Source organism: Astatotilapia calliptera, chromosome 15, assembly GCF_900246225.1.
Source record: "Astatotilapia calliptera chromosome 15, fAstCal1.2, whole genome shotgun sequence".
NCBI classification, from domain to species: Eukaryota; Metazoa; Chordata; class Actinopteri; order Cichliformes; family Cichlidae; genus Astatotilapia; species Astatotilapia calliptera.
In genome coordinates, this window is record NC_039316.1 from 28,155,260 (window position 1) to 28,164,978 (window position 9,719).

Genomic DNA, 9,719 nt, shown 5'->3' on the forward strand with positions numbered 1-9,719 from the left:
CGTGATTCACTGTTTTTCAGATGTATGATTATTAGATTTCTGATTGAACTGAGATGGCATAAAAAAATGATAAATTAAAGAATGTTCATGGTTGTGTCTGTCAACTTCATTGCTGTGAAAATTAACCTAATTTTAGTGGCACTAATGTAAAACCTCATCTTCTTTCTCTAGTAATTAACACACCTGTTGAAATGGAAGGATTTGTAGCTTCAGCTTACCTGTGTTTTGTTATTTAACTATACACATTGAAAATACAAAGACATTATTTATATGCACTGCTAAATACAACAAGGGAACTATTGAATCAAAGTGTATTGAGTCAATAAAACTTGTAGGGTGTGGTCAGAAAAGTATCAGAGGGGTTGTTAATCAGTGTTAGTGAAATGAACAACAGGTGCGCTAGAGCAACGGTCCCCAACCTTTTTTGCGCCACGGACTGGTTAAAGCGCAATATTTTCACGGACCGGCCTTTAACCCTTCAAAGCCGGTCCCGGTAGCACTGCAACCACATAAGCTAGCGCAATAATTTTTTTTGCATATGAAACCGGATTTGTTGTACTTACATCTGATGCCATCAGCTTGTCCTAGGTCACAGTTTCCTTCCACATATAGCTTTGCAAAAACTGCAAAGCTTGCAGCAACAAAAACATAATATTCCAGAAACACGCTTTGCCATCCGATCAGCTGTTTGTAACACTTCCTACGTCCATCAGCGCGAACTATCGTGTCATCCATGTCCTGCCCGAAACCGGAAGTGATGTCATTTTGCGGAAATTTAGTTTTTTACTATCAAGGCCTTATGAGCCTATACTGGTATTTTTAAAAGTTATGTTTGACTTTATGACTTTGTGTGTCGTTTCTGGGATGCTTAGGACTCATATTGCACTGCTGGAAACTGTTTATTTTGATGCATATGCTGCTTTTTTTGCAAATTTGCATTATTATATTTATTTTCGTTTTTCCTACAGTGTATAAAAATTGGTGTATTTCAAAAATAAAACTATGAAGACACTTAAAATAAATTTCCTGTGGTGGGAAACTATTTTGTGCAACTTTTTTGTACTTACAGTTTTGAGGGATAAGCCTCTTAAATTTCTCTAACTAGAAATATATGTTAAAAAAACAAAAACGATTTTAAATTTTTTTTGTAGTTTATTGCACTTTCTTGCAATTTATGTAGTTACTATGCACTTAATGCAGACATATTATTAAAATTTGGGCTATAACGGTTGTATTGATGTATGTCACACAGTGGAAAATTGTGTTTTTATATTTTGTTTTGGATTAGACTGTGTTGGTACATAGTGTCGATTTTATTTGCATGATTTTATTGTAATAGTGATATTGAATGTTTGTTTATTGATATTCCTATTGCATGATTTTATCCCCATATTTATAGTGTGTGTTTAGTGTTGATTGAACAATGTTGTTTTTTTGTTTGTTTTTTTGTTTTTTTTTATTCCACTGTGGATTAAGCGGACAATTGTAGGCACCTGTGAGGTGGGGGCGTTCCCCGAGGTGGCCTATCAGCCGCCAAACTGACTTAAGGGAGATGGTGAGCGCAAAGACTGAAAGAGAGACACACGAAAAGTGAAGAGCTGGAAACAAAACGTGTGCAAGCCAGCTTATGAACAGAAGGACCTCCGGCCTGACTGTGGGGCGCCACGAGACATTCAGCGATCGGCCAGCATAACCCGGCGATCCAGTCCCGACGGACAGAATAGCGACCGTGGGAGGCGACGCGTGAAATCCACAGTAGGGCAGGGGTACGCCTCTGCCTGCATCTGTGAGTATCGCTTTCCCACTGTTGGGCGCTAGGAGTAGCTTTGCCGGGGAAGGGTAACAGCGGCTGCGCCGACAACGTTGCTGGCCCGTGTCTGTTGTTTCAGGGCGGAGCTACGAGGGAGGCCGTGCGCGGGTGTGGAGAGTGGCTGGACTGCACGATCGCGCATCGTCAGGTGGAGATAGGAGCCTCCTCCCTGGTCTTCTGCTGGCGAGATTCCCCATCCCAGAGAAGGAGTTCCTTTCCTGTCTCTTTCAGCTCAGGAGAATTTGCCCGCGTGTTGCTGGACTGTGAGAATTAGGACCCTGGGGGGAGTTTTTAGCATAGGGAAAAACATTCATTCAGCTTTGTGTTTTTAGTGTTTAAATCATTCCGGCCGGCCGGGTTTTTAGCGGGTTGCAAACACTATTTTTATTGTATACGGGGATTTTAGCTTGTATTTGTAACTCTGGCTGTGGTTTTTTTTTTATTTTTTTTTTTATGGAAAATAAATGGTGTGTTTGAAGCCAGCTAAGTTTCTGTGCTCTGAGCGCTGACCCACTCACTCCCCTTTCTGCTTGTATGTATACAGACGTGGTGGTGAAGATTTAGGTCCACCAGTTTAGCGGCTACATGTATATCAACTTGAAATGCTCCCAAAAATGGCTCCACAGCATGTAAAAATATAATATAAGCTCTGGCGGACTTGGTTCTATGGTAGGTCTTAAAGGGTTAAGGTGTTGCGGATAAATACGACAAAATAAAACTAGTACCGGTACCGGGAAAAAAGCAGATTTATTCATAACACACGTGAAAAGACCCAGGGACACAGAGTTAACGATAAAAACGATAACAAAATAACGCTGAATACCGATAAAAACCCTGAAAACCATACATTTCACAACTGAGCCTCAACTCTCGCGGACCGGCACCTTTCCGAGGCCCGGGGGTTGGGGACCGCTGCACTAGAGGGACAACAAAGACACAACCCCCAAAACAGGAAGTGTTTTACAGGTGGTTTTCACGAGTTTTGCATTTGGCTATGGTCAGTGTCACTGCTGGTAGTATGAGGCGATACCTGAAACCTGCAGAGTATGCACAGGTAGTCCATTTCATCCAGGATGTCTGTGTGGACCGAATGTGATGTGCCAGTTTTCAGCCATACCACCCTGAGCATCATCTCAGACGCTAAGCAGGGTCAGGCCTGGTTAGTACTTGAATGAGAGACCGCCTGGGAATACCAGGTGGTGTAAGCTTATGGGTGGCTGTAGAGCAGTCTGCAGGCATGCATTTACTCCAGAGATGGCAAATTTGTTTTCTTTAATGGCCACAGTGGAAAATAAGAACCACAAGAAGAGCCAGACACAATTTATATGACAAATGGCATGGTTTTATTTAATCAACAATGTATGCTCAAAATCTAAATGGGAAGAAGAATTTGGTATCAAGTATTAGATATCGCAACCACAGACATTCAAGAGGAAGAAGGTTTGCAGAATATCCATAAATGCTCCTACAATGCAAGACACTGATTCCATTTAAAGCTTTACATCGTATACACTTTTCAAGAGAAAGGAGAGACCTTCAGGGTATATTTTATGTAACCTACCTGCGAGAAATGCTCCCTAACTGAAGATATGTTGCCACAGTTTTGTTTTTTGTCCCAAGGTTAAAAAATATTGAGTCGACATCTTTGATTCAATGTCTCAAATTCTTCGGAAAGAAACTTATTCTCACTCGCTGGAAGAAGAGAGATGCACCCTCTTTAAAGCTCTGGCTTAATGACCTTGCAAATACATTACATGTGGAACAAATATGAGATACTCTTTCTGACAGACTCTCCTCTTTCAGTAAAATTTGAGCACCTCTACATTTCTGCAGCTATAACCATGTTATAGTTTTTTGGCTTCTCATTATGACAAACTAGCTGGGACTGGGGTTGTGGGCGCGTGGGAGGGTATTGTATCATATTAAGTCATGTTTTGTTATATTTTGTTATGCTATGTAATCTTAATGTACAAAATATACAAAATAACAGAGCTACTATCTGATTCTGTAAATTCCATTGTCATACAAATGTGAACTGCTCAATAAATATATCTTGAAAAGAACATTTATAACATTGAGTGAAACAAAAGTATGAAATCTCTAAACTTTGCACATATGTTCTGTTTCATAGAGCTGAACATGACAATTTGCGTTGAGTATGAAAGAAATGAAATTACATACAGATACAGCCTTTGGGTATGGAACTGGCTGCACATAAAAACAAAAGCTTTAATTTACAGCTCCAGCTCTCTCAGACTGGGCACAAAGAAATATAGCCTGTTGTTCTGCAGCTGCATGCCTCTTTTAGTTCAGCAGCTTCCAGGAAACTCTTCCAAGATGCCATATCTTTGCTGGTGTGTGGATTCATCAAACAACAATAAAAAAGGCTCTTGGCACACTGACACACAGGACTCTCCTTACACAAAGTATGAACAGGGCACAATTTCTGTTCAGAGCAGCTCGTATGTAGTTGGCTAAAATTATTGTGTAATGCGAGTAAGCTTGGTGATTTGGCCTGCTTTCGACTCATGGTTTACTAAGTTGTCTGGTGTTGGCTTAGTTGCTTATTACATGGTCTAAGTCAGCGGTCTCCAACCTTTTTTGCGCCACAGACCGGTTTATGCCCGACAATATTTTCATGGACCGGCCTTTATTAAGGTGTCGCGGATAAATACAGCAAAATAAAACTAGTACCGGTACCGAAAAAAAGCAGATTTATTCATAACACATGTGAAAAGACCCAGGAAAACAGAGTTAACGATAAAAACGATAACAAAATAACGCTGAAAACCGATAAAAACCCTGAAAACCAAACATTTCACACCTGAGCCTCAACTCTCGCGGCCCGGTACCGGTCCGAGGCCCGGGGGTTGGGGACCGCTGGTCTAAGTATTGCTATGTGATAGGCGTTTTTCTGGATCTCATTATCTCAGCTGATATTAAGCCTCATTAAGCCATAAAGTTTAGCTGCAGCTCTTAGTTTGATAAGGCTTATACTCTCAGTACTTACTGACATGCCTTACTGAGCCTTTCAGCTTAAAGGTACAGTCTGTAATTTGGGAGGTTATTTGGTAGAAAAAACCCAGTTTGCAGTTTGTGGAAGCTGATGTGCTCCCCCACTGCATTTCAATATAGTGGCTGGGGAGGACATCTGTATCCTGACTAATCGCATTTTATGTACGTGGCTAGAAAAAAACAGCACTGACAGAAATGTTAAGCTTATCCTTAAAAACTGAGAATGCATCAAGAAGATCCTGAGGTGAATCATCTCCAAAAGTTGATTCTGTTCATCTGGACGTAACGTTTTCAGTGGGAGAAATGTTTCGTCACTCATCCAAGTGACTTCTTCAACCTCAGCTGACTGCAGGTTTTGCCAATCTTATAAACAGTACATTTGCATAATGACTGAAACCAGCCCACTGAAAGAACAATGGGCTGGGAGGTCAGTTCCTTCAACATGATTATGCAAATTCTCACGATCATTGATCAACAACCACTGACCAAAGACCACTGATCAATGGCCATAAGTGTCAGCTGAGACTGAAGAAGTCACTTGAATGAGTGACGAAGCGTTTCTCCCCCTGAAAACGCTACGTCCAGACGAACAGAATCATCTTTTGGAGATTTACTTACCTGGATGATTGAGAATGCATCAAGACATTTTAACCCACTTTGGCAAGGACTGCCTAAAGCTTGTACGTCAGTATGAGCAAACAGCATGTAAGAATGTGGATTGCAGAAACCACCTGAGATTCAGCCTCAGATGCAGACAATACAGGATTACTCCTAAAAGTCTGCAAATGAGCTCTTCAGTTAAAGGCTTCCGGGCAACAAAAATCCTCCAGAGGGCACAGCACCAGCTGCTTAATCTCACGAGGAGTGGATCTGACAAAGACTTACGATTCTTCTAGATGAAAGTACTCTTAAAAAGGTGTTTGATTTCACTGAGAAGGCTCGTCTAGCACAGCACAAAAAGTCTAAAACCAGGCAACAAAGGAAGTTTGACTTACTTGTTGTACGTCAGGAACCACAGCAAAATACAGAGAGTGTCCTCAATGGCCAGAAGAGAGAAGGATGCGACACCGAGGATGTGAACAAGTGGGTGAAGAATTTGTCTGACAGACAGCTCACCCAAACAGAGAAAAACATCCTTGCTAAAGGGCTGAATTTTGCTGTCACGCCAAGACAAATCCCGCTAGTGGAACTGATCACAGCCACAGAAACAGCAATTTGAAACAACAATATTGCAGAAGTGGAAGCAGAGCAACTACGGACAAAGGTTTTGGCCTGTCTCAGCAATGCAAAGCCCCCAGCATCCAACATCAGCATGGAGAAGAGGAAGACACTCACATCACTTAGTAATAACAACAACATTATCATCCTTCCGACAGACAAGGGTGGGTGCACAGTATTGCTAAACCAGAAAGGCTATCATGAGAAAATGTTGTCACTGCTCAGTGATGAAAATACTTACTGAAACAATACCCAGGAAGTGGTTACAGGAAGAGGGTGATATATTGTCTGAAACAGTTAGAACGAGACAATGCTATTGACCGGACCTCGTACCACAGGCTATACCCAGGGGAATCTACACCAAGTCTGTATGGTTTACTGAAGATACATAAACATGAAAGTACATGAAAATACATCAAACACCCTGGATTTCATTGAGAAGGTGAGAGATGTCATTATGGAGGCAAATGAAACAATTGTTTCGTACGCCGTTACATCTCTCTTCACTTGCATCCCAGTCACAGAAGTGTTGGAGGTAGTTTGTAAGAGATTACAGGATGACCCCATCCTCAGCAACAGGACCACTCTCAGCATCGACTAAGTGTGTTTGCTTGTGGAACTGTGTCTTCGTTCAACCTACTTCACAAACAGGGGTCAGTACTACAGGCAGAAACATGGGTGTGCCCCAGTTTCACCCATCGTGGCCAATTTGTACATGGAAGAAGTGGAAAAAAGGGTTCTGTTGTCCTACCCTGGAAAATCACCAAGTCACTGGTTCAGGTATGTGGATGACACCTGGGTGAAAATCAAATCTCACGACGTACCACAATTCACGGATCACATTAACTCGGTGGATCAACACATCAAATTCACCAGGGAGGATATGAAAAGTGGCAGGTTAGCCTTTTTAGACTGTGAGATTTCCATCAGTAATGGGGGACATCTAAAAGTTGATGTGTACTGGAAACCTACGCATACGGATAAGTATTTAAGGTCTGACTCTCATCATCCACTGGAGCATAAACTGGGTGTCATCAGGACGCTACAACATAGAGCGAACACCATCCCCACAGACACAGCGGCCAGGGAAGCAGAAGAACAGCACATCAAGAAGGCCCTGAGTAAATGTGGTTATCCCAGCTGGACTTTTGTCAAAGCTGGGAAGGCTCCAAAAGAAAGCTCCAGCCGATCCAGGAGAGAAGGACCAGCGCTGACTAAGCGAAAACCTGTAGTGATCCCGTACGTGTCAGGAGTATCGGAACAGTTGAGACGCATTTTTTCCAAACACCGCATCTCAGTGGCTGTTAAACCCCAAAACACGTTGCGCCAAAAATTGGTCCACCCCAAGGATCGGGTCCCTCGACACAAACAGAGTAACATAGTGTACGCTGGTAAGTGCCAGGAGGATTGCCAGGATTCATACATCAGGGAAACCAAACAACCTCTGGATGGCGAAGCGGATGGCACAACACAGAAGAGCTACCTCCTCAGGCCAGGACTCTGCAGTCTATTTACACCTACAGGCCAGTCGACACTCTTTCAGTGATGAGGATGTAACATCCTGGACAGGGAGGAACGCTGGTTTGAGCGCAGAAAAACTCTGCGGAAGTTAAAAGCACAGTTAAATATAAAATTAAAGAGAATGAAAGATGTCCTGTTAATTATTAGATCATGTATCCAGGATTAATCCTGCAAGTTTAGCTTGGTGATAATTCACTTATGCTCAATTGTAAGCATAACTTTGAGTTGAGCATTGTGTTATCTGAGACTGATCAAATGTGATCCAGAAGCAGACGCTGAAGCAAAAAAGAATAATTGCAGAGCATCATGCTTTTCTTCTACTACCCCCCCCCCCCCCCCCAAATCTCCCTGTCTTATTATTTCCTATCCATTTTGTTTTTGCTCTCTTCTCCTGTCCTTTGTTCTTGTTCTGTATTTATCTTTTATCCCATTCTCTCTACTCTCACACTCTTCTCCTCTACCCTCCCTTCTACTCCATCATCCTCCTCTCCACTCATCTTCTTCCTCCTCCTGCTCATTGTGATCTCCCTGGACTTCCATACAGTTCCAGCAGAGGTCCAGCCAAAGTAAAGGGGAGTGTGGCCTCAGAGCTTCATAAATCGAGCCCGTAATCAGCATGTACCGGCCATAATGAGCACAAGATAGTAAAAATATGTCTATTATCTCCCAGCATGAGGCGGTGAGGGGGTAGACACTTTGGATACACACTTTGTTGAAGCTCTTCCAATGGCATAAATAGCTGTCTTTAGAAGGAAGCATGGACAAACACACACACACACACATACAGAGTGTACTTTAAGGGCTCTCACTGGCCTGTACATGGAGTTGTTCCATCGAGTGTAGGCGTTCTGATGCAGTGTATGTATTACTTTAAGTACACCTAAGATAAAACCACCATCAGAAGAGATGGGACACCATCTAAACTCACACATAATAAATGAACAGAATCCAATAAAATTATTTTAGCCCCATCTGTCCATACTTAAGAGGAAATATTGTAAAACCAAAAAATCTAATTATGAGTTTGACGCTCATTCTGATATTGATAACAGCAACACATTTTTAAAATGGTCAGACAGAGATGGCAAAAAACAAGACAGCAGTTGGAACATCTCACCTTTTTTAATAATAATGTAGCAAACAATCTGTGGACACCATCATCTACAGCACGTAGTCTAAAAAAGAATCAAATTACAGAGGCAATTTCTTGTACACACTGCAAAAGGCCCAAAGCCAGGGATGAATGGACTGAAGAGATGTAGGAAAACTGTCCTCTGGGCTAACCAGCTACACTCTGAGTTCATCTTTGGAAATAATGGGCATGTCCTTCGGGCTAGAGGGGAGAAAGACCACCCAGCTCGTTGCCAGGGCACAGTTCAAAGCCTATGGTTTTATGGGGGTTATTAGTGCATATGGTTCTGGTAACTTGCTAATCTGTGAAGGCCTCAATAATAATGAAATGCTGTTTTTTCAGGGAAGGCCTTGCTTATTTCTGAGGGATAATGCCAAATAGTCTTCTGCACATATTACAATTTTTTATTTTTTATTTTTTAAACTACAGCAAGTTATTTACTACATGTCCAAACATTTACAGGGTGTTGGTGAAAGAAAGGGTGGCAAACTGGTACATTTCCCCTTAACTTTTGTGAAGATCTTCTCTCAAGATATTTATGGACAGGCAAGCCTAGAACACAACACCTCCATCACGGTGGAGTAACAACAACTAGAACAGACTGCATTTAGGAAACTTTAGAAGTTATGAACCGGTCACCGCAGATGGCCGCCCCTCCCTGAGCCTGGTTCTGTCGGAGAATTCTTATTGTTAAAAGGGAGTTTTTCCTCCCCACTGTCGCCAATGTGCTTGCTTATAGGGGGTTATGTGATTGTTGGGTTTTTCTCTGCATGTATTATTGTGGGGTATACCTTACAGTATAAAGTGCCTTGAGGCAACTGTTGTTGTGATTTGGCGCTGTATAAATAAAATTGAATTGAATTGAATGAAGCAGTGGTTAAAATATAAATTCTGAAATAGATGACATTTAAGTGCAAGCACTGATATATGTTGTTGGGTCACTTTGGATGTGGTCAGTGGAAGTGAAAATCCTGAAAGTAGTTGAAGAAGTTCAGGTGGAAATGACATTGTGGAGGTCTTGGT